We start from the raw sequence: 24599 nt of genomic DNA, 5'->3' as shown, positions 1-24599 counted from the left end.
GCCTTTGTCTTCTCAAGTGCAGAGAATGAGATGAGAGGGGGAAGAGGGGCCTTTGGGGAGTTTGCCCCTCCTTTTTATACTTTCAGTCCTTCTTTGAAAAGCATTTCTAGCTGAGAACCAAGAGGGGATCTGGTGGAGATGCAAATCTCTTTCTTCCCTACTCCCCTTTCTTGCCAATAAAAGACCATCACCTATTAAATGGCCAATCAGCTTTGTTGACAGCTAGCTGGGGTGTTAGCTTGCCGTTTGTCTTTGAGAAACTGGTTTAGCCATTCTCCAGACTTATTTGGAAAACACACTTCAGTCACGATTTGAGCTTATGTTCATAACTGTACACATAATGTTGCTATGTGCATTTTACCATGATATTACTGATCAGCAAGTTATGAGTTTTCAAATGATACCTCAGAAGGTGAAGGAGGAGCGACCCATGGAGTAAGTTTGTTGTTTGTAGTGTGTGTGTGTTTGTGTCTGTGGTGTGCTTGCTGCTTGACTGAAATATATTGTGTGATCTGTTTGTTTTGGGGACCATGTTCTGAGCCTAGTGGCCTGCTAGGTAAGGCTGAGAGCTTCTTAATGAGGCTTTGATTCCTAAGCCCTTTAGCACCCATCAACCCGTAACCAGGGGTCAGGAAGACCAGGACTTTAAAAAGCCTGCTCCTAAGCGACCAGAGGAGCTAGTGAACAGGAGCAGTGAACAGGGGAGTTTTGTGAGGGAGTTTACAGGGTCGTGTGAGAGGGTGCTAGATATACTTAACATTCTTTAAACTTAAAGCCAAAAACATCTCCTGATAAAAACAAATCAACAACAAGGGAATGAGCTGCAGAAGGACAAAGATAACGCAGGCAGAAATCCAGCAACAGAGTGGGGGCTATCCAGTTTATTGCACCCAATGCAACATGTATGATTACCTGCCCTATGGGCAGGTGGCGTATGAGTGCATTCAGTTCAAAGATATCCTGGCCCTCAGAGACTGTGTATGCGCTTTGCAGACCAGAGCGGCTGAACCGGAGGAGCTAAGAGAGACAGAGAGGTACATAGATGAGACTTTCTGGAACACAGTAGAATGGTCCCACCCCCAGTCCGACAGCCTCTGTGCTGTGGAGGATGATGAAAGTCTCAGGGAAGGAGAACATCCAACTGGAGCAAAGAGAAATAATCCCATAGTTGGGACTCTCCTTCCAGATGATGTCGTGGTATCCCCTCGCACTAAGGATACCTCTCCCAGAGGGAGGGAACTCCAGTTATTGGAAGAGACAGATACTAGTTATAAGTGATTTGATCATTAGAAACACAGATAGCTGGGTTTGTGATGACCGGAAGAACCACATGGTGACTTGCCTGCCTGGTGCGAAGGTTTCAGTTCTCTCGAGACATCTAGATAGGTTATGTGTAGTGCTGGAGAGGATCCTGTGGTCTTGGTACATGTAGGTACCAATGACATAGGGAAGAAGGTCGTGGAGGCCAAAATTAGGCTGCTCGGTAAGAGATTGAAGTCCAGGACCTCCATGGTAGCATTCTCTGAAATGCTTCCAGTTCCATGTGCAGGGCCAGGTATACGGGCAGAACTGTACGATCTCAATGCATGGATGAGATGATGGTGTAGAGAGGAGTGGTTCAGATTTGTTAGGAATTGGGGAAACTTTTGGGGAAGAGGGAGCCTAAACAGGAAGGATGGGCTCCACCTAAACTAAAATGGAACCAGATGGCTGGCACTTAAAATTAAAAAGGTCGTAGAGCAGTTTTTAATCTATGGGCTGGGGGAAAGCCGACAGGTGTGGAGGAGCACATGGTTTGAACAGAGACATCCTTTGGGGAGGATCTGTTAATGGAGATTCTCTATGTTCTAGTGAGTAGCAGAGGATGGAAGATGATAAAATACAGGCAGAGTCAGATCAGAAACAATGAAATGAAAAAGCCCCATTCAATTACATTATGTAATGGCAGACAGCTGAAAAGTGACAAGTTTTTTAAGTACTTACTACAAATGCTAGAAGTCTAAATAATAAGATGGGTGAACTAGAGTGCCTCATTAAATTAGGATATTGCTATAACAGGCATCACAGAAACTTGGTGGAATGAGGATAATCAATGGGACACAGTAATACCAGGATACAAAATATACTGAAGGACAGAACTGGTCATGCTGGTGGGTGAATGGTACTATGTGTGAAAGAATGCATATAATCAAATTAAGTAAAAATCTTAAATGAACCAAACTGTACCACAGAATCTCTGTGGATAGTAATTCCATGCTTTAATAATAAGAATATAGCAGTAGGGATATATTACCGACCACCTGACCAGGATGGTGTTAATGACTGTGAAATGCTCCGGGAGATTAGAGAGTTTATAATAATAATAATAATAATGGGGGATTTCTACTATCCCCATATTGACTGGGTACATGTCACCTCAGGACGGGGTACAGAGGTAAAGTTTCTTGATACTTTAAATGAGTGCTTCTTGGAGCCAGTAGTCCTGGAACTCACAAGAGGAGAGGCAGTTCTTGATTTAGTCCTAAATAGTGCTCAGATCTGGTCCAAGAGGTGAATATAGCGGGACTACTTGGTAATAGTGACCATAATATAATTAAATTTAACATCCCTGTGGTGGGGAAAACACCACAGCAGCCGAACACTGTAGCATTTAATTTCGCAGTCTGTACCGGAGCCAGTCCTATTCAACGTATTCATAAATGATCTGGAAAAAGGGGTAAATGGTGAGGTGGCAAAATTTGAGGATGATACAAAACTACTCAAGATAGATAAGTCCCAGGCAGACTGCAAAGAGCTACAAAAGGATCTCACAAAACTCTCAAGGTTACAGCTTCTCTCTGACTTTGGATGGGTAGATGCTTCCACTACACAAGTACACACTCCTCCCCTTTTGGAACCCAGGAAGGTGCACTTGGGAATTCCTTCCTGTGGGGTATCCTCAAACACTTTCACCCCCTCCTTCCCAGGGAAAAGCTGAGAAAGAAAATAAAGGAAATTAGCTGTTGCGACCAGCTAATTAAACAATATGCACAAACCTCTTAGGACACAAAAATCCAAGCCTGGGGTTATTTAAAAAAAAAAAAAAGGGTAAATTTTATTACAAACAAAAAGGAAGAAAATACATTTGGAACTTAGGCTTTTTGCTAGATTAAAAAAAAAATTACAAAAAATAAGCATCAAGATCGCTCTCTTCAGGTCCAGCTTAAAGGTTACAAGCAAAACAAAAACACCTGGGGTTAGCACAGAGAAATCCACAAGCCATAAAGAAATAAAAGAGAGAAAACTAATCGTGTCTTCCTAAACATTTCCTGATCTACTTACGTATCTGGGGTTTCAAATAAGTAGTTTTTAGTTACAATTGGATTTTTTTTTATATCTGGCGCAAGGTTTTACAGCATTGTTCCAGCCCTGTCACTGCTTTCTGAGAGAACAGCAGACAGACAGAGAAAAGGGGAGTCATTGTTTCAATTTTAAAAAGTTCTAGCCTTTCCATTGGCTCTTTTGGTCAAGTGACCACTCCCTTCCTTTTACATGTGGACTTTTTAACCCTTTACAGGTAAAGCAAGTAGAGAACAAGTACTAACCGGGATTTTATAGCTAACTGGCTAGCTGGGTATCCAAAAAAGGGAGCTACCTCTTGTAATAACCTTAGTCCCAGATTTGGACCTTAGCGTCCAAAATCTGGGGGTTAGCATGAAGACCTCCAAGCTTAGTTACCAGCTTGGACCTGGTACCTGCTGCCACCACCCAAAAAATTAGAGTGTTTTGGGGCACTCTGGTCCCTCTGAAAAACCTTCCCTGGGGACCCCAAGACCCAAATCCCTTGAGTCTCACAACAAAGGGAAATAATCCTTTTTCCCTTCCCCCCTCCAGGTGCTCCTGGAGAGATACACAGACACCAGCTCTGTGAATCCAAACAGAGTGAATCTCCCTCTCTGTTCCCAATCCTGGAAACAAAAAGTACTTTCCTATTCCCCCAGAGGGAATGCAACATCAGGCTAGCAATCCAACACACAGATCTCCCCGATTCCTTCCTCCCACCAACTCCCTGGTGAGTACAGACTCAATTTCCCTGAAGTAAAGAAAAACTCCAACAGGTCTTAAAAGAAAGCTTTATATAAAAAGAAAGAAAAATAAGTACAAATGTTCTCTCTGTATTAGATGATACAACACAGGGTCAATTGCTTAAAAGAATATTGAATAAACAGCCTTATTCAAAAAGAATACAAATCAAAGCACTCCAGCACTTATATTCATGCAAATACCAAAGAAAAGAAACCATATAACTTACTATCTGATCTCTTTGTCCTTACACTTGGAAACAGAAGACTAGAAAGTAGAACTACTTCTCCAAAGCTCAGAGAAAGCAGGCAGCCAGGCAGACGGAAAACAAAGACCTTAGACACTCAATTCCCTCCACCCAAAGTTGAAAAAATCCGGTTTCCTGATTGGTCCTCTGGTCAGGTGCTTCAGGTGAAAGAGACATTAACCCTTAGCTATCTGTTTATGACACGCCCCCCAAATTGCAGACAGTGGGGAAGCTCACTGGCGGCGATTTCCTTCTAGAACTTGAAAATAAACAGATTAATACAACACATACACCTTTACATATACTCCTAAGTATATAACTAACAGACTTCTACATTTTAAGAACACTTTTTAACTACTGAATTCTGGGAAACTCTCACGGGAGAGTGCATCAGCTACTTTGTTAGAAGCTCCTGTGATGTGTTGAATTTCAAAATCAAAATCTTGGAGAGCTAAACTCCAACGAAGAAGTTTTTTGTTGTTCCCCTTGGCAGTATGAAGCCACTTTAGTGCAGCATGGTCAGTTTGTAGTTGGAACCGCCGTCCCCAAACATATGGGCGTAGCTTTTCCAGGGCGTACACAATGGCATAGCATTCCTTTTCACTGACTGACCAGTGACTTTCCCTCTCAGACAGTTTCTTGCTGAGAAACACGACAGGATGGAAGTTGTGATCTGTTGCTTCCTGCATGAGCACTGCTCCTATACCACGCTCAGATGCATCCGTGGTTACTAGGAATGGCTTGTCAAAGTCCGGGGCCCTGAGCACAGGGTCCGACATGAGCGTTGCCTTAAGTTGGGTAAAGGCCTTTTGACACTCATCAGTCCACTTAACTGCATTTGGCTGGGTCTTTTTGGTCAGGTCGGTCAGTGGGGCAGCGATTTGGCTGTAGTGTGGTACAAATCGCCTGTAGTATCCGGCCAAGCCTAAGAAGGATTGGACCTGCTTCTTGGACCGTGGGACAGGCCACTTTTGGATAGCATCCACCTTGGCCTGTAGGGGGTTTATGGTTCCTCGACCCACCTGGTGCCCCAGGTAAGTCACTCTGTTTTGGCCTATTTGACACTTTTTGGCCTTAACAGTTAGTCCGGCCTGCCTGATGCGCTCAAAGACCTTTTCCAGGTGTAGTAGGTGTTCGGGCCAGGAGTCTGAAAAAATGGCCACATCATCGAGGTAGGCAACTGCAAATTCTCCCAGTCCAGCTAGTAGACCATCTACCAGCCTCTGGAAGGTGGCGGGTGCATTTCGAAGGCCGAAAGGAAGGACATTGAATTCATACACCCCCGCATGGGTGACGAATGCTGACCTCTCCTTGGCAGGTTCATCTAGTGGTACTTGCCAGTACCCCTTGGTTAAGTCTATTGTAGAGATGAACTGGGCACGTCCCAACTTTTCCAATAGCTCATCGGTACGTGGCATTGGATAGTTGTCCGGACGAGTTACAGCATTTAGCTTACGGTAGTCCACGCAAAAGCGTATTTCCCCATCTGGTTTGGGTACCAGAACCACTGGAGATGCCCATGCACTGGTAGATGAGCGGATTATACCCATCTGTAGCATGTTCTGGATCTCCCGTTCTATAGCGGCTTGGGCATGAGGAGACACTCGGTAGGGTGGGGTTCTGATTGGGTGAGCATTACCTGTATCAATGGAGTGGTATGCCCGTTCAGTCCGTCCTGGGGTGGCTGAGAACAATGGGGCGAAGCTAGTGCACAGCTCCTTGATTTGTTGCCGCTGCAGACGTTCCAGGGTGGTTGAGAGGTTCACCTCTTCCACGCCACCGTCTTTTTTCCCGTCGTAGTAGACACCGTCAGGCCACTCAGCATCATCTCCCTGGACTGTAAACTGACAAACCTGTAAATCTCTGGAATAGAAAGGCTTGAGAGAATTAACATGGTACACTTTAGGCTTTAGTGAGGAATTGGGAAAGGCTATGAGGTAGTTTACAGCTCCCAGGCGCTCTTGGACCGTGAATGGCCCTTCCCATGATGCTTCCATCTTATGGGCCTGTTGCGCCTTCAAGACCATAACCTGGTCTCCTACCTTGAAGGACCGATCTCTGGCATGTCTGTCATACCAGGCCTTTTGCTCTTCTTGAGCATCCTTTAGGTTCTCTCTAGCAAGGGCTAAAGAGTGTCGGAGGGTGCTTTGTAGGTTGCTTACAAAGTCCAGAATGTTAGTTCCTGGAGAAGGCGTAAACCCCTCCCATTGCTGCTTCACCAACTGTAATGGTCCCTTAACCTCGTGACCATACACAAGTTCAAATGGTGAAAACCCTAAACTGGGATGTGGTACAGCCCTGTAGGCAAACAGCAACTGCTGCAACACTAGGTCCCAATTATTGGAGAATTCGTTGATGAATTTTCGTATCATGGCCCCCAAAGTTCCATTGAACCTTTCCACCAGGCCATTGGTTTGATGGTGGTATGGGGTGGCAACCAAGTGATTCACCCCATGAGTTTTCCACAGTTTTTCCATGGTCCCTGCCAGGAAATTAGACCCTGAATCTGTAAGGATGTCGCAGGGCCAACCTACCCTGGCAAAGATGTCTGTTAGGGCCAGGCACACAGTGTTAGCCCTGGTGTTGCCTAGAGCTACTGCTTCTGGCCATCGGGTAGCAAAGTCCACTAAAGTCAGTACGTACTGCTTTCCTCTGGGCGTCTTTTTTGGGAAAGGGCCCAGAATATCCACAGCTACTCGCTGAAATGGGACCTCAATTATGGGGAGTGGCTGGAGAGGGGCCTTGACCTGGTCTTGAGGCTTTCCCACTCTTTGGCATACCTCACAAGACCGGACATACTTGGCAACGTCCTTGCCCATCCCCTCCCAGTGGAAGGACTTCCCCAACCGGTCCTTGGTTCTGTTCACCCCAGCATGGCCACTGGGATGATCATGGGCTAAGCTTAAGAGCTTCCCCCGGTACTTAGTTGGAACCACCAACTGTTTTTGCGGCTGCCATTCTTCCCGGTGTCCACCAGAAAGAATTTCCTTGTATAAAAGTCCTTGGTCTATAACAAACCGGGATCGATTAGAAGAGCTGAGAGGCGGTGGGGTGCTCCGTGCCGCCGCCCAAGCTTTCTGAAGGCTGTCATCCGCTTCCTGCTCAGTCTGGAACTGTTCCCTTGAGTCTGGGGTCACCAGTTCTTCCTCAGACTGTGGACTTGGGCTTGGTCCCTCTGGAAGCGATGTAGGTGATGGGGTTGTTTCCGTTGCTGGTGAACCGCTCTCCGCTGGTGCACCTGAGGGTATTTCAGGCTCTGGCTGAGCCTTTTGGGTATGGCTGTCTGTGGCTTCTGCCAGTTTTGGCTCGCTGGCGCCCTCTGGCGTTGAGTTTGAAGATGTAGTTGCACTTGTTGGTGCTGGTTGCTGTTCCAGTTCCGGGCCTGGGGCTGGAGATGCTGTGGCTGTTTCAGTGGTAGGCATGGAATCCTGGTCCACTACCTCTGTCTGGGTCTCTGGTAACACAGACGGGGCCTCTGTGGACGGTTCAGGAACAGGAATGGGTCTGGAAGCTTGCCTGGTTTGGCTACGTGTAACCATTCCCACTCTCTTGGCCCGCCTCACCTGGTTGGCCAAGTCTTCCCCCAGTAGCATGGGGATAGGATAATTGTCATAGACTGCAAAAGTCCACATTCCTGACCAGCCTTTGTACTGGACAGGCAGTTGAGCTGTAGGCAAGTCTACAGCTTGTGACATGAAGGGGTAAATTGTAACTTTGGCCTTTGGGTTGATGAATTTGGGGTCAACGAAGGATTGGTGGATAGCTGACACTTGTGCCCCCGTGTCTCTCCACGCAGTAACCTTCTTTCTGCCCACTCTCAAATTTTCCCTTCGCTCCAAGGGTATTTGAGAGGCATCCGGGCCTGGGGATCTTTGGTGTGATGGTGGAGTAATGAATTGCACTCGCATGGTGTTCTTGGGACAGTTGGCCTTGATATGTCCCAGTTCATTACACTTAAAGCATCTTCCATCTGATGGGTCACTGGGCCGAGGTGAGTTACTGGAGACTGGTGAGGTTGAAGGGTAGGGTATCTGTGGCTTTACTTGGGTGGTATGTGGGGTCTTTGGCTGTCCTCGGTTGTAGGGTTTATGGTCTGTGTGCCCCCTGGGGTAATCGTTCCCCTTGACAGTAGCTTTCTTGCTTTCTGCCAGTTCCATCCATTTGGCTCCAATCTCCCCCGCCTCAGCGATATTCTTGGGGTTTCCATCTTGTATGTACCGTGTGATGTCTTCAGGAACACCATCCAAGAACTGCTCCATTTGTATGAGGAGGTTCAGTTCTTCCAAGGTTTGAATGTTGTTTCCTGTTAGCCAGGCCTCATAGTTTTTTGCAATGTAGTAGGCGTGTTTGGGAAATGACTCCTCTGGTTTCCACTTTTGGTTTCTGAAACGCCGACGGGCATGATCTGGGGTTATCCCCATCCTGTATCTGGCCTTGGTTTGAAAAAGTTTATAGTCATTCATTTGGTGCTTAGGCATTTCAGCTGCCACCTCTGCTAAAGGTCCACTGAGCTGTGACCTCAATTCTACCATGTACTGGTCTTCGGGAATGCTGTACCCAAGACAGGCTCTTTCAAAATTTTCCAAGAAGGCCTCGGTGTCATCACCTGCCTTGTAGGTGGGAAATTTCCTGTGCTGTGGAGCAATATTTGGCGCCGGGTTGTTAGGGTTGGCTGGCACATGCAGCCCAGCTTTTGCCAACTCCAGTTCATGTTTTCTCTGTTTTTCCTTCTCTTCATTTTCTTTTTGTTGTTTTTCCATTTCTCGGCGGTGGGCCGCCTCTCTTTCTCTTTCTCTTATTTCCATCTCTGTTTGTTTTATTTCCAGTTGTCGCCTGTGTTCAGCTTCTCTGACTTGCTCTTGGGCCTCAATTTTTGCCTTAGAAGTCATGATTCCTGTTTTCTTGTGTTGGGGTGCCCTCCGGTGTTTATCTTCTGAACTGCAGGTTCTCTGTTGCCTCCTGAAGTCTGCCTAGCAACAGTGTTTTTTGTCCTTTTCTCTCTCTAGCTAATGTTCAATGAAGGGAAACCAGAAAAACCACTTTATTTGCATGCCTATAAGTGCTGGTCTTGCCTCCTAATGGGAGGGCTATTGCATGACAAAAGACCCTTAACAGGTTCTTAATGGCTTCTCGCTTAACATGCAAGCCACAAACTGCGAGAGAGAGCAGAAAAAAAAATTCTCTCTGGTTCCCTTTTAAAACCAACTGCTTCTCTCTGCTAAAAAGCCCTTAGCAGAGAAAAGAAAAATATAATATTTCTACTGGCTTCTGGGTTCTGTCTATCTCCCACCAGCTGCCACTCATGTAATAACCTTAGTCCCAGATTTGGACCTTAGCGTCCAAAATCTGGGGGTTAGCATGAAGACCTCCAAGCTTAGTTACCAGCTTGGACCTGGTACCTGCTGCCACCACCCAAAAAATTAGAGTGTTTTGGGGCACTCTGGTCCCTCTGAAAAACCTTCCCTGGGGACCCCAAGACCCAAATCCCTTGAGTCTCACAACAAAGGGAAATAATCCTTTTTCCCTTCCCCCCTCCAGGTGCTCCTGGAGAGATACACAGACACCAGCTCTGTGAATCCAAACAGAGTGAATCTCCCTCTCTGTTCCCAATCCTGGAAACAAAAAGTACTTTCCTATTCCCCCAGAGGGAATGCAACATCAGGCTAGCAATCCAACACACAGATCTCCCCGATTCCTTCCTCCCACCAATTCCCTGGTGAGTACAGACTCAATTTCCCTGAAGTAAAGAAAAACTCCAACAGGTCTTAAAAGAAAGCTTTATATAAAAAGAAAGAAAAATAAGTACAAATGTTCTCTCTGTATTAGATGATACAACACAGGGTCAATTGCTTAAAAGAATATTGAATAAACAGCCTTATTCAAAAAGAATACAAATCAAAGCACTCCAGCACTTATATTCATGCAAATACCAAAGAAAAGAAACCATATAACTTACTATCTGATCTCTTTGTCCTTACACTTGGAAACAGAAGACTAGAAAGTAGAACTACTTCTCCAAAGCTCAGAGAAAGCAGGCAGCCAGGCAGACGGAAAACAAAGACCTTAGACACTCAATTCCCTCCACCCAAAGTTGAAAAAATCCGGTTTCCTGATTGGTCCTCTGGTCAGGTGCTTCAGGTGAAAGAGACATTAACCCTTAGCTATCTGTTTATGACACCTCTCCTCTCCCCTTCATTTATCACAGCTTTGATAGACTTTGATATTGAGTTGTGATTGTTTGGAGTGATGGTGTGCATGACATGGGGCTCTGAGAGAGTACAGAGGGAAGAATAAAGAGGGATTTTCAGACTTCCTTCAGGAATTTTGAGGAACAATGCATGAGGGAGAAAATTTGACTTCTTGATTTTATTTAAAAAAAAAAAAAAAGGAAAATTCACTTGGAAACTTGTATGACACTTGTCAAAGTCGTTTTCTTAGGGAAATACTGAATAAAAGGAGTAAGCTATCGGGATCCTGTTAGAATGATGAGATCTAATTTAGCATTTGAAATACCTATATTAATCTTTAACAATCTCCCAGATACTTGCCTTCACTAAATAATTGAAATGAGCATGAAGTAAAATGTTTGTCTCTTTTTTTAATAAGATTTTTTACTATGCCTTTGATAATTTTTCTTCTACCGCCAGTCAAGGAGATGCTTATCTCATTGAGACCAGTGCATCTCTCTGTCGAACAACAGGAATGTAACATCAGAACACATCACTGAAGCATTGGTGGCCTTGTCTATAACTGCTCCATATTTGCTATTTCATCCACAGATGGCTATCTTCAGCATGGCCTCCATTTCCTTTGTAATACTAATTCTGCTTTTAATTTGAGTACAAAAATAAATGTGCTATAATTTTGTACTGAAACAAAACAAACAATACTGGGATAGCCACAGAACATCTGGGTTTTGTTTTTCAAAAAATTGGAAAGTTTCTTAAGATAACTTCTATTTGCTATGATCCTAATTGGAGAGCAATAGAGCTAGGAAAGCAATTATTTCCACATGGATAGACCTTGTATTTTTGTGACTTAATCATTGTCCAGCCTTGGTTGTTCAGTAGAGTGTCCTTTACTTGAAAATCAAAACCATATTTGCTATTGATTCCATGTGTTCAAAGATACTAGGTTGCATTTGATAGAAGAGTGTCATGGATGATGGATATTTCAATAACATCGTCTACTGTAAAGAGCCGAAGAAGTATGTTTTTCTCAGTTTTGGTACATTAATGGATACAACAGCAGCAAGTAAATGTTGGTCATTAATAAATCACTAAAACTTTATTTTCCAGAACAATTGCATGTGTCTCGAAGCTAGTTTCTAATCCTTGGCTCCAATCCCATAATTGATAGTGTACAGGAGGACAGTTGTACCTGCACAATACCTGGTACTGAAATAAGGTTTATTGATCTGTAATTCCCAGAATCATCTCAGCACCTTTTTAAAGACCAGCATAACATTTTCTAACCTTCAACCCTCCACTATTGTATCTGTTTGTAATAAGAGATTGTGTATTTTTACTGGTAGCTCAGCTACTAAATTTGTAAGCTCCTTCTTAGTTCTAGACTGTATACCATCTGGTCTTGGGGACTTCCTGCGCTTTAATTTATTATTTTTTTTCCAGCACTTCCACTTGTCACCTCAGTCTTCAACAGTAATTCATCCTTTGTACCTTTTGAATGAGAAAAACTAGGGTAGGTATTTTTCCAATACACTCTGTAATGAAGTCCGCTGAAAGAAATCAGTCAGTTTCTGTGCAATATCTTTACTTTCTTTACTTGCTCATTTAACCCCTATATTTCAGTGGACCTCAGATTCTTATGGATTTCTTGCTTGTATATGCCTTAAAAATTATTTTGATGCCTGGCTGTTTTGTTTTTTGATTTCCCTCGTAGCACTGCTAGTTTCCATTTTACATTTTCCCTGCAATAGTTTTATGCTCTTTTCATTTGGCTTCCCCAAGGCTGGCTTTCAGTTGGCTCAACTCTTGTACCTTCCCTTTTAACTGTACTGTTTATTTTCTTTTTTCATGCCTCTTTTTTATTTAGGGATATGCATGTCCTCTGTGACTCAGCTACGGTATGTGTAAATAACCTCCAAGCGACATTCAAGGATTTTTGTTACCTTACTTTTGCCTTTAGGGTCTTTTTGACTAACTTTCCCCCAACCCCTTTTTAAAATAAGAATTCGCATTCCCAAAGATAGTTTTACCAATCCAATTGTAGGTGCAATGGCTTCTCCTGTGATACTGAATTTAATTATATTTTGTCACTTTTACTTCATGTCTCACCGATAATTACCCCTTGAATCAACTTTTATGTGTTACTTACAGTGGGACTAAGTCAAAAATAATGTCTCCTCCTCACTATTGTGTGCTCTAAAACTAGTTGTTCCAAAAAGCAATAGTTAAAGTTGTTGAGAAATTTCTTTGCATCTTGTCCCGTTGTGACATTTGGCTAGTGTATATGTGTGTAGTTGAAGTCACCCATTATTGCTTAATTTCCTCTTTGATTTCGCTGTTGTAGTGCGCTCAATATCCATGTCCTGATCAGGAGGCCGGTAGTACAATTTTCTAGTCTATTTGTGTATGCTTATGACAGGGATTTGTACTCATACAGATTTCACTGTATGGTCTTCTCTACTGAAAAAAATGTAACTAATTAGATAAAATGACATCTCTTTCATATAAAGCTGCTTTCCCACATCTGTAATGTTAATCTATCCATTCAGTGTAGCCTAGCTATCTATTGTAATATCTCGTTTATTTTTGTGTTTCCATCATATTTCTGTAATGCCCGTTATCTTACGCGTCCATGGTCAAACAGTTTAGTTCACATGTTTTTACTTTTAAACTTCATATATTTGTGTGTGTTTGTGTATGTACATGCATAACTTAGCTATGGTCTCAATTTTATTAACTTTCTTTTCTGACATTTTGCTACTTTTCCTTAATTTACCTTTGTGATTTCAACCTGTCCTTGCTCCAATACATCCGTAAATAGCATCTTTATCCTATACTAGATAAATACCTTAGTATTGCAGACACTTCTAGCAGATCTCTTTGCCCTACCAGAAGGCCCCATAGAAGTTTCAGGTTTCCCTCTTCCGCTGCTTTATCTAACTTCCCCCAAACTTTGTTAATTTTCTGTGCCAGCCGTCTGGATGGAGCTAGTTCCTTCATAAAGACTCTTACTTCCTCCAAAAGTTCACCAGTGTCTAATACATTTTGAATTTCTACTCTACGCATTTTTATCATTGTATGGAACGCTTCACGAATTTGCGTGTCATCCTTGCGCAGGGGCCATGCTAATCTTCTCTGTATTGTTCCAATTTTAGTATACAGGGCAGTTACCCTGCTCCTGTGAAAGGCTAGGCTGATTGGGGAAGCAGCCACAGCTGGGGCCACGCCCCAGTCAGGTCACAGATGGCCCTATAAAAGAGCTGTGAGCCAGGAGCTAAGTCAGCCTCTCTAGCTGTGGAGAGAGAAGGACCTGGCTGCCTGGGAGCAGGGTAGCAGAGGTAGAGAAGTGCTGGAGAAAGGCAAGAGGAGCTGGGCAGCTCCAGCCTGGTAACTCCCCAGGCTGCAGGCCTTGTGCAAGGCCTAAAGAGAGGTACTGGGCTGCAGGGAAAGGCAGCCGGTCCAAACCCCCTTGCCAGTGATGAGTAGTTTACAGACTGCAGTTTGCCCCAGTGAGCGGGGACTAGATGACGACTGGCAGTAGCCACTGAGGCAAAGTGGGTGAGAGGGTTGGGGGTTCCCCTGGAAGCGTGGGAAGCTCTAGGGGGTTCCTCAGAGCATGATGGGGTACTGCTGGGGCAGCACCAGAAGGTAAAGGGCACCAGGGTCCAGGAGGGACATGGGGGCCAGTGTCAGGCGAGATACCGGTCAGTAAGAGGCGTTCTGTATGCTGGAGAGCTAATTCCCAGGAAACCAGCAGAAGGTGCCGCACTGGTGAGTCTCGCTTTGCTAACAATCATCTATGCATTAATATTGAGAAATTCCATGCTATTGGGGTTAGATTCCAGATTATTATAACTCTCAGAAGGGTTATTAGGTTAAAGTTTTCCAACTGGAGAGAACGTTGTGCATACTTTTTTTCTCTACCTCACCGTAGAACGATGGAACCCCAATCACATGGTGCTAATTAAAGAGAAGAAAAAGGCAAGGCTGGAGTGGCTTTGCAGATTCAAGGTCCTTTCCACTGTTTTTTCCCCCACCTTCCTCCATGTCTCTCAGCAGAATGGGACATAGAACCGTAGATCAATTAAACTATATAATTCAATTAAAGGTACAATAGTACTCCCTTCTGTTTACATTAACAGCTTTTAGTAAAATCTTCATTCCAGTTTAACTGCCTGCCTCGAAACCCATATAAGAGAAACCATTAAATACAAATCACTAATAAAATATTTTTAGCTTGTGTACCATAAAAAGAACAATGTATTAGAAGAGTTCCTTTCAATAGTAAGGCATCTTTTCTGTACAGAGGAATTTATTCTAAATGCTATAGAATTATTGTACCATCTTATTTAACTTTTGTAGCATAATGATTCTTCTGTTCATGTTTTGTTAAACTTGAAATGTGATGTCTGTGGTGCATGAATACGTGCCAGAAGGCTTCATAAACTGCACCATTTTAGATTGAAAAATCAATGAGAGTCTTCTAAAGCTGATTCTGATTTAATTAATGTTGTTTTGGGCACATTTTGTTTCCTATGATTTCAGCTCAAGGGCATGCCAGGCCTAATCACTTACAGGCACATTATAGAGCAAATGGTGATGTGATACCAGACATCTGATCCCCTAACCCCTTTGCTTTCATATCACAAAGATGTCATTATTATCAGGGGTTCAAAAGTTCTGCTCTCACGGATTGCTCTGACATCTCTGGTTTCTGTCCTTTTTGTCTGAATGCTTTGTTGCTGTCCTGTTAATTTATGGGGATGATGTTTTCTTGTATTTACATAAATCTTATAAACTAAATGCTTAATCTGTGTGTTTCAGGGTGCATATCCACCTTCTTTTCCCCCCTCTCAAACAAGGGAGTTTCTGTGCAGAAGTACAAAGAAAGATATTTGCCTACAAACACAATGGAGTCCCTCTTTCTTATAGGGAAGGTCACCTCCATGCATGGATCTAGGCTGCAGATCTGTGCCTTCATTTTTATTTTGCTCTTAAAGGATTTTATTTCAGTATAAGCATCTCAGACTAGTGTTCTGAAACTCTTGTAAATTCTGATACCAGCTTGGGAGCTTGCACATACACATGCAGATGGAGAGTCCCCCAAAGGAATGCTTTTAGAAGAGCCTTTTTTGGGGCACGAGAAGGGCAGGAAACAATAAAAACATTGAGGCTGTCCTTCATACATCGTCGTAAAGGGGAAATACAAAAACATAAAAATAAAACTACTCTGCTGTTCATCTTTAAGCTTTAGGATTGTTATACGTCAGAGGTATGTCTAAATATGGTTTGTAGCTGGAAGATTTCTTTGCTAAATCAGAATGAATAACAATGCAAAGGTAACTTACTTACAGAAGCTCTGTATGCATTGTCAACTTTGTCAGGAAGATCAGAATAAATCCTGTCAGGAAATGGTATGTTACTGAAAATTAAAAGCTTGTATTGCAGAGGCAGATTATAATAGTTTTCTGGGGATAAAGTGCTCAAATTATTTAATTGCCTATTAAAAAATGTAAGTGTGCTTTCCTTGGGGAGGAGGGGAGCAGAACATTTATCTTCCAAAGCTATCTTTACTGCTCAATGTATGTGTCCTCTGATGCCTCTGTCATTAACAATAATTCCTAAGCTCCACTACTCCAGTGTACAAATGACTGAGTGCCTCTTTTGAGCTAAGAAGACTGGTTGTCAAATACAAGAAAGCTGTCAGTTGCCACTACTATTGGATCTTTGGTCTCAATCTCTCTTGGATCATCCATTTTAAATGGTTGAATAGTCAGTTTCAGCCATGAAGGAGGACAATGAATTGGTTCTGAAGCCTCAGCTGAGTGTTGAGAACTTTTCTGCCTGTTTTGTTAATACACATTTTAGCTGAAGTTATTTATTTCATAGTGTCCAAAGATTTCCTGATTTCTATAAAAATAGTTAGCTCACTCCAAATTGTTTATTATTTGACTGGTAGACTTGATATAATTGGAGACCATGAGCAGTAGGGGAGAATGGTGACTTCTTATGCATATGCACCTCTTTGTGGTTCTGTTATTTTTTTTTTTAAGTTAAAAAAGTAGGTAAAGAATGAGGGAATATACTGCAGGCATTACAGAAGTGAGTTTTAGGGAGGAATCTACATGAATACAAGGTTGTGACTAGGTAGAGTCCTTTCTCTAAATTTTATTACAAAATGGCGTGTTAGTATCTGCCCCTTGATCTGTAAAGATTAAATGCAAAGGTTAAGTAAAAATTGAGTTAAACTCAGGTGTATTTGCTAGTTGCCTCTACTGAAGAGATTCTGGGAAGAAGTCAGCAGAGAAATACTTTTACCTGAACTTTTAAAAATTATCTTCTCCTCCTTGAAATTTTCACTTTGCTAGTATGTTCTAGAATTTATTATTCTTTGGCATAGCCAAAACCATATGTGACAATAGAATATAAAACAACAATAAATGTATAGAATAATCTAATGGAAACCAGAAAATCTATTCAGTTCCCAGTATAGTTTGTGCCAACTTCAAAGGAAATTTTGGGTGTGTAAGGAATGTAGAATTGGGGCATAAGTTTGTGAATTAACTTTGCTTTGTTGCAATAGTTTATAAGGAAAAATTGTAATTATTTGAATTCTCATTGAAAATAAAACACGTTTAGTAAATGACTATCACTTGAATATATAGAAACACCTGCTCTGAAACAAATGATATCATGATGCACAACTACCAAAATTGTGGCCACAGATAGAGGCACACAATTGTTAGTGAAGTGTGTCTGAGGGTAGAATTTAGTTTAAAACTATAGAAATAAAATTAAAATTGAAGAAAAGGAGCAACTAAGAGTCAACAGCTCAAAACAGATATTCTATTAAAGAGACAAGTGGACAAAGTAATATCTTTTATTAGACCAGCTTCGAACAAGCTTTCGAACGTATATTAATTGTCCATTCCTCTGAAAAATGTAGTTAAAAATGGCGAGCAATGTTGGTTTCACTCTTCAATTTTGTCTTCAAGTAAATATAGGAGTGTGTCATATTCTGTACTTTCAGAGAAAGCCAATTTTGAATTTGATGCTGCCATGTGGTGATTTTGTGATGTGGATGAACATTCCATGGGGATAAGGATGAAAGCAGAATCTCTTCGTAATTTGTGACTGTACAGGGGCTGATCTCTTAGACACAAGTTGATTTCCCCTAAAATTAAATATCTTGTGTATAACCTTTTTAATTTTTCCATTTTTAGCCCTTAAAAGCAGTTTTGTACGGTTTTTATTTCTCCGTTGAAACAACTCAATTAGGAGAATCTGATTCCAGAGTGGCTTCCTGTGTGGAATTGCTGCAGAATAGCACCCTTAGTTGCCACTGAGGTATCTTGATTAGTAAATTGGAGTTCAGTGACACAAGGAATTCTTACCAAGAGTAAGGGATGAATTTACTGCCCTTTTGTTTTAAACCTAAAAACTATAAGGATAAACTCCTTTTATTCTCTGAAGGCTTATAAAGAACTGAGTTTTTTCTTGCTGAAGCTAACTGTTATTTCATTGTTGCCTGTTTCATCCTTTTGAAGGAAGGTCATAGGTCAGCTAGGGCTAGATGAGATAGGTTAGACCTCCAGGGGTAGGGTCTGGCAACTCTCAAAGTCTGTCATTCTACCAGAAACAAGATAATCTTCAGAGTAGATTTTGTTTGCATTAGCAGGACTATAGCTTTAGGCAGAAAGGTGTTACCCAATAGTACTTAGTCTGAGAGCATGTGTAATTCTATAGGCAAGTTAATGCTAGAAGGGTAAGGGAGTTGACATTTGAGTCATAAGAATCTACAGAATCATAATTTCAATGGTGTCGCCCTCTGCGTCATTGCAGTGAGGTCTCGCTCCCCTGACCCCCATCCCAGACTCTCAGCTCCAGGTTCTATGATTGGTAGAAATTTTGATAATACAGTTTCATTGTGGGTCGAGTTGGGTATCATTCAAAAGCCCTTTCTGCCACAAACACAATGGTACCAAACATGACAAACCTAAAACAATTAGGTAGCTATATATTCAAGAAAATGTTTAAGCATAATTTTATTATACTTTCACACAAGGATGCATTGCTTACATAAAAAAGACAGTCATCTGTAGTCCTGGAGAAGTTAGTCTTGACATGTAGTACTGAAAATATTTGTTCATCAAACTTGTCATCAGTGTCATCTCTGTCTAGGGCACCGCTGCTAGACGCATTGTCACACTTGATCCTCATCTATGCTGCACTTGCATATCTCTAGACAAGGCAGGCTGCTGGCCAAATATTTGCAAGGTGGTAAGCATCTGGTCTTTGCTCACAAGCATTTGATTAGCTGAAGGATTGATTCAGGAGTGTGTGGTAACACATAAGTGATATGATCAGTCCATCATCAAAGACCCCTCCATGTCCTATAGGAGAGGGCAGTTTTGAATATGCTCAGTTATCCCAGAGCCATTCATTCTATTGCTTTGTAATTTGTCCTCTTGATAACAAATACAAATACACCCCTTGTTGATGGCAATTTTTCTCAGTATGTCTGCTTCTTGGAAAACATCCACCATCTTAGCTCTGCAAGCATCGTAATGTTGGTCTTCCAGTGGTAAACTCAGTATATGAACACCTCCAGTGCATCTATAACTTCATCAGTGACTGTCTCTGTGCATCTTCAGAGTGAAGAAAGTGTCTTCCAAAAAGATAATTTGGTCTTCCCAGCCAAACTACCAGTAGGTCACATCCTGAAAGGGCGTGGACAACTGACAGTTCACTGGCTTTTAATGATCCAGGTGGTAGGAACACATCTCTTAGGGATATACAGCAATTCTGTTCTCCAGCAGCCGGCACAAAAACAGAATTTTGCAGAAGTCTGGGGGAGTGTCTCCGAGAGACCACTAGAACATATGTGCCTTATACAAAAACCCAGAGTAATCTTAATGTCATCTTCCTCCTGGCAGCTACAAAAAAACTCCACTGAACAGTGTGAAGGCAGCAGCTCCATTACACTACTCAATAACACAGTTCTTCTCATTCTGGAGCATTTTCCTACAAGGTGCATGGTTAACTCCTCCTTTGTGCAAGTTTGAGACAGTAGTTTCTTCATTGTAATATCGGAGACTTTCGTGGTGTCAATTAGTTTGTATTGAACTTGTGTAATATTGTAGAGTCTTCTTTCTGGTAATATTCCTTTAAGATCTTTCTTACGGCCAGTGATGGTCATTGTAATATTGATGGCTTACCTAGCAAGTGCTTCCCTTAGCATTCTTTTTTTAGCGTAGTTAGTTTATTTGAGTTTAGTTGTTATTCTTAGCAGTGTATATAGTGAGGTTTGGGAACAGGGTTTCCCCAATCCCCAGTCTCCTCCCTGGAACATGCCACGTGTCCAAGGCTTTGTACCCTGCAGAACCTGCAGTAAGCTGATGCCAACGAGCAACCCCCACGTGTCTGAAGTATCTGGGGGAGGCACACCAGACAAAAGGGTGCAAGATCTGGAGGGCTTTCTGCCCTAGAACAAAAAAGGAGCGAGATTTCAAACTTAAACAGTTGCTCATGGAATGCGCTTCTGTCCCTAGACCCATGAGCGCATCCATATGGGGTGCTCTGGTATCTGTACATGACAAGGTGTTGAGGAAGGACTCTAGGCACCGGTGCTTTCTGGCACCGCATGCCGAGGAGACAAGCTGGCACCGCTTGCACCCAGTGCCATGCAAGCAGCATAGAAAAACAGACAGGGAATGCTCCCTGGTGCTGAAAACAGTGGGACCGGCAGGCGGTGCACCCGTGCATTCCTTGAAGGAGCACCTGGAGCCATTGACTTTGGCTCCTTTGATGGGGCCATCGAGTCCGGCGCCTAGCGGCTTCCCAGAGGGTCAGTGCCAGGTGGAAGAGTTAGAGCTACCCCCCATCCCGGGCGCTTTTTGAAATCACTAGAGATTTAATTGCTATGACGGCTCCTCAGTTCCGGACGGTCAGAGGAAAGCCTCCGGCACCACTGCAACCAGTGCCATCAAGAGGCAAGCCAGCCCTGATGCAGCAGTCACCCTTTCCTGCCTAGAACCATTCACCGAGGCACCTCTCCAGATCGCTGTTGCCAAGGCACCGTGCTCCAGCACCAGATTCCATGTGGGGTTCCCCGACAGTAGCGAGAAATCACTTCCCTTCTCCAGCACTGAGCATGCTGCGGCACCATCTCTGGCTCCTGGAGAGAACCGGCACTGGTTCCTGGTACCAGATTCCCGGCACCAGTCCCCAACGATGAATTCCTGGCACGGGCGCCTCGACACTGGTCCCCCGCATCATCAGCTCTGCACCGGTCCCCGGCACAGTACCCTTTGGCTCCCCCATGGTGGTCATGGTCGAGATCTGTCTCGTTAGACTCAGATGGTGACTCTATTCCTGTCACAGCTGACAGTGGCAGCCTCCAGTACAATGGCTCTTTTGGACCCCCGGGCTTACCATCAGGCCTAGGGGTCCTTCTCTAGGGGCTCTCGCTCAGTGGCCTCCGATCACCCCAGACAGCCAAGAATCAGTCTATGCCCTAGGAATCTTAGGCAACTTTGGCACAAGCCCCATCACCAGCCCACATCACCACTGAGACGACTCTGAGGCAAGACCCATTGCAAGGCTAGGCTACTGCCAACACAGCTACGGTCATCACTGAGGCCCCAGACTCTGATCAGGTGGAGGTCAGGGAACTGGAGGGCCAGAAGGACCCCATTCCGCCTCTGGCCTCCTCATCTTGATCCCCTGATGAGCCGGTGGCAAGGGCTTCAACTTCAGGCCCTCCTCCAGTTGATCACAGGGCCCACCAGGATTGCCTGCAACATGGTGTTGCAGGCAGAGATAGTGATTGAACCCAGGGACCCCATGTTCAACATCCTTGAGCCAGCACTTTCCAATCCAGTTGAGCCTCTTCTAGGCAATTTATGAACTCCAGCTCAATCACTGTTTGCAGTAGTAAAATCAGTGTTTCTGTTGTTTTACCTTTTGAGATAACACTTCACGTACATTCTTAATGTAGTAATCAATGTGATACTGAACATTGTATGTATGGGCATATTTTGGGTCAGGGAACCCACTTACCCTTACTTTCCATGCAACATTCTCGCTAAGACTGACTGCTTCATATAGTTTCTCACCTGTCTCACTTACTGAAACTGTGCTTACTGGATGCCTTCAGGCTTCCAGCTTACCATGGAAGAAGCAGCTGTTATTCTTGGGACACATTCCATAGGGCCTTGGGGGGCTTTGAGGAATGTTTGGGGAGGCATGCTGTGGGGCCTGGCCAGCCCACACAGGAGATGGGGAATGAGTGCCACTCTTCCCCAAGATCAGCTCCGTCTTCAGCTGTAGCTCCATTCCACCCCCTGTTCTGGCCCCAGCTCAGCTCTGCCCCCAGCTGCAGCTTCACTCCCAGCTGCAGCTCCATTCCATCCCCTGCTCTGCCCCCAGCTGCAGCTTTGCTCCGCCTCCTGCTCCGCTCCCAGTGCAGCTCTGCCCTCATTCACTCTCCGCCCCCAGGCCAGCTCTGCCTCTATCCCCAGCTCCACCTTCAGCCCAAGCTCTGCTGTTTAGGAAATCTTGGCTGTGCAGTAATGGGCATGGGGGCGGAGGGAGGCATGGGAAGATTTCATTTTTAATAAGGGGAGATGAGACAGGAAAAGTTTGGACACCACTGGGCTAGTGTAAGGTGAGTCTCTCCCATATCTGGCATTTGTTCCAGTATCTTCAATTTTTTCCTTATGTTCAATGTACGTTAAATAAATTAATCAGGTATCATGTTTTGAACATTAACTAACACAATAATGTCAATTGAGGGCCACAATTTAATTTTGAGGGCTGAATGTTTGACTTGCCTGTGTTAAAGTATAATACAAAAAATATTGATTTTTAATCAGTTTCATTAATAGCTACATAATTGTCTAGGTTTGTCATTTTTGGTACCTCTAAGTTTGTTTCTGTACTTGCTCCTTTAACTATTGTTATTAGGTCCCCCTGGGAATGTGACTTCACCTTGCACCAAAGCACAGAACCCTGTGGAATATTTTGACTATTACGGGCTGCATGGCCTTTGTCATGAGCCATGGAATGCTCTGACTAGTTTATAAAAGGAAGTGAAGGCACACCCTCAGTTTCTTCTACCCACTGAAGCTACAAGTTGGAACTCCCTGTGGTCCTTCAGAGTATGTCTACATTGCAACTGGACACCCTTAGGCTTATGGGGGTGTTTAATTGTGGCATAGACATTTGGGCTTGGGCTGAAGCCCAGGTTCTCTATTTTGTAGCGCTCTAGAGCCCAGACTCCAGCTCGAGCCTGAATGTCAACCCTGCCATTAACCAGCCCCTTAGGCTGAGCCCTGTGAGCCCGAGTCAGCTGGCATGAGCAAGCTGAAGGTTTTTAATTGCAATGTACATATACCCTCAGATTCCATTGTTTGCCAACTATTGCCTGGGGACATTTCCTCCCTAGTTAGGAGCTAGTTTGTTACAACTAATACTTAGAATAGTGCTGTCAAGGCTTCTCTTTCCATAAAATAGTTTTTGAGATTTATGTGATCTTGATATCACAGGAGCTGCCTCTCTTACCTCAACTGAATTAGTTTGTTTTCTGCGATCATAATGGACTCTGAATCCAGAAAAGACTAGGTTCAAAGAAGGGCATTCAAAAAATGGCCTTCTTTGTAATTAACCCCTATCCCATACAAATACGTGATGTTTTAGGTGTTTGCGTGAAGGGCATTTTCTCTGTCTGCTGGTAGCTTATTTTTTGGTCCATAAAACCTGAGACGTTCTACTCCAGTTGATGCTTGTAAAGAAAGTTCTTGCAACTTTCATGGCAGATTTAGAACTGGCTTTTTTCAAAGTCCTATTGATGAGACAAATCAAAGTCTGACAACAGAGATTCTAAGATGGTCTCAAGTACCTGAAGAGCCAAGAACAGTTTTGGACTTGTCATCAAAGTTTTTTACTCTGTATCAAGAGACCAGAGGAATAAGAGGAAAACACTGTACCTGTACCTATCTGAGGTCTGGTCTACACTATGGGGTTAGGTCAAATTTAGCCATGTTAGGTCGATTTAAAAATGACTGTGTCCACACAACCATCCCCATTCTGTTGACCTAAAGGGCTCTTAAAATTGACTTCTGTACTCCTCCCCAACGAGAGGAGTAGCGCTAAAATCGACTTTGCTGGGTGGAATTTGGGGTAGTGCAGATGCAAATCGACGGTATTGGCCTCTGGGAGCTATCCCAGAGTGCTCCATCGTGACCATTCTGGACAGCACTTTGAACTCTGATGCGCTAGCCAGGTACACAGGAAAAGTCCTGGAAACTTTTGAATTTCATTTCCTGTTTGGTCAGCATGACGAACTTGGCAGTACAGGTGACCATGCAGTCCCCCCAGAATCGTAGAGTGTAGAATGTTTCTACACTCTCCCTATCATCTCCGTCCCTGAGGTTATCACAGATTAGAAGGTAAAAGAAACACACTCACCATGACTTGTTTTCCGAGCTCATGCAGTCCTCCCACACTGATAGGGCACAGCTTAATGCATGGAGGCATTCAGTGGCAGAGGCCAGGAAAGAATTAAGTGAGCACGAAGAGCAGAGGCAGGATGCGATGTTGAGGCTAATGGGGGAGCAAACAGACATGATGAAGCATCTGTTGAGGGAGCAAATGGACATGATGAAGTGTCTGTTGGAGCTGCAGGAAAGCCAACAAGAGCACAGATTCTCCACTGCATCCATGTATAACTGACTACCCTCCTCCCCATGTTCCATAGCCGTCTCACCCAGACGCCCAAGAATGCGGCGGGGGAGGCTCCGGGCACCCAGCCACTCCACTCCAGAGGATGGTCAAAGCAACAGAAGACTGTCATTCAAACAGTTTGATTTTTAGTGTGGCTGCAATAAGCGGTGTGGCCTTGTCTTTCCCTCCTCCCCACCCCACCCAGGCTACCTTGTCCATTATCTAATTTTTTTTAAATTAATAAAAAAGAAGGCATGGTTTCAAAGCAATGGTTACTTTATTTTGAAGGGGGAGGGTGGCTTACAGGGAATTAAAATTAACAAAGGGGGCAGGTTTGCATCAAGGAGAAACACACACAACTGTCACACGAAGACTGG

General features: G+C 43.7%; 1 protein-coding gene and 1 non-coding gene across 4 annotated transcripts in view; one reads left to right on the top strand and one right to left on the bottom strand.

The window, feature by feature from the left end:
• Positions 1 to 24599, top strand: part of TMEM135 (transmembrane protein 135) — a 417387-nt gene that overhangs the window by 202175 nt on the left and 190613 nt on the right. The window lies entirely within an intron of this gene.
• On the bottom strand, positions 13570 to 13671 carry LOC127043418 (U6 spliceosomal RNA). Its single transcript, XR_007772263.1, has one exon. It is a non-coding gene; the product is annotated as a U6 spliceosomal RNA (small nuclear RNA).

This window comes from Gopherus flavomarginatus, chromosome 1, assembly GCF_025201925.1.
Source record: "Gopherus flavomarginatus isolate rGopFla2 chromosome 1, rGopFla2.mat.asm, whole genome shotgun sequence".
Taxonomy (NCBI): domain Eukaryota; kingdom Metazoa; phylum Chordata; order Testudines; family Testudinidae; genus Gopherus; species Gopherus flavomarginatus.
This window is presented reverse-complemented; position numbering and strand designations above follow the sequence as displayed.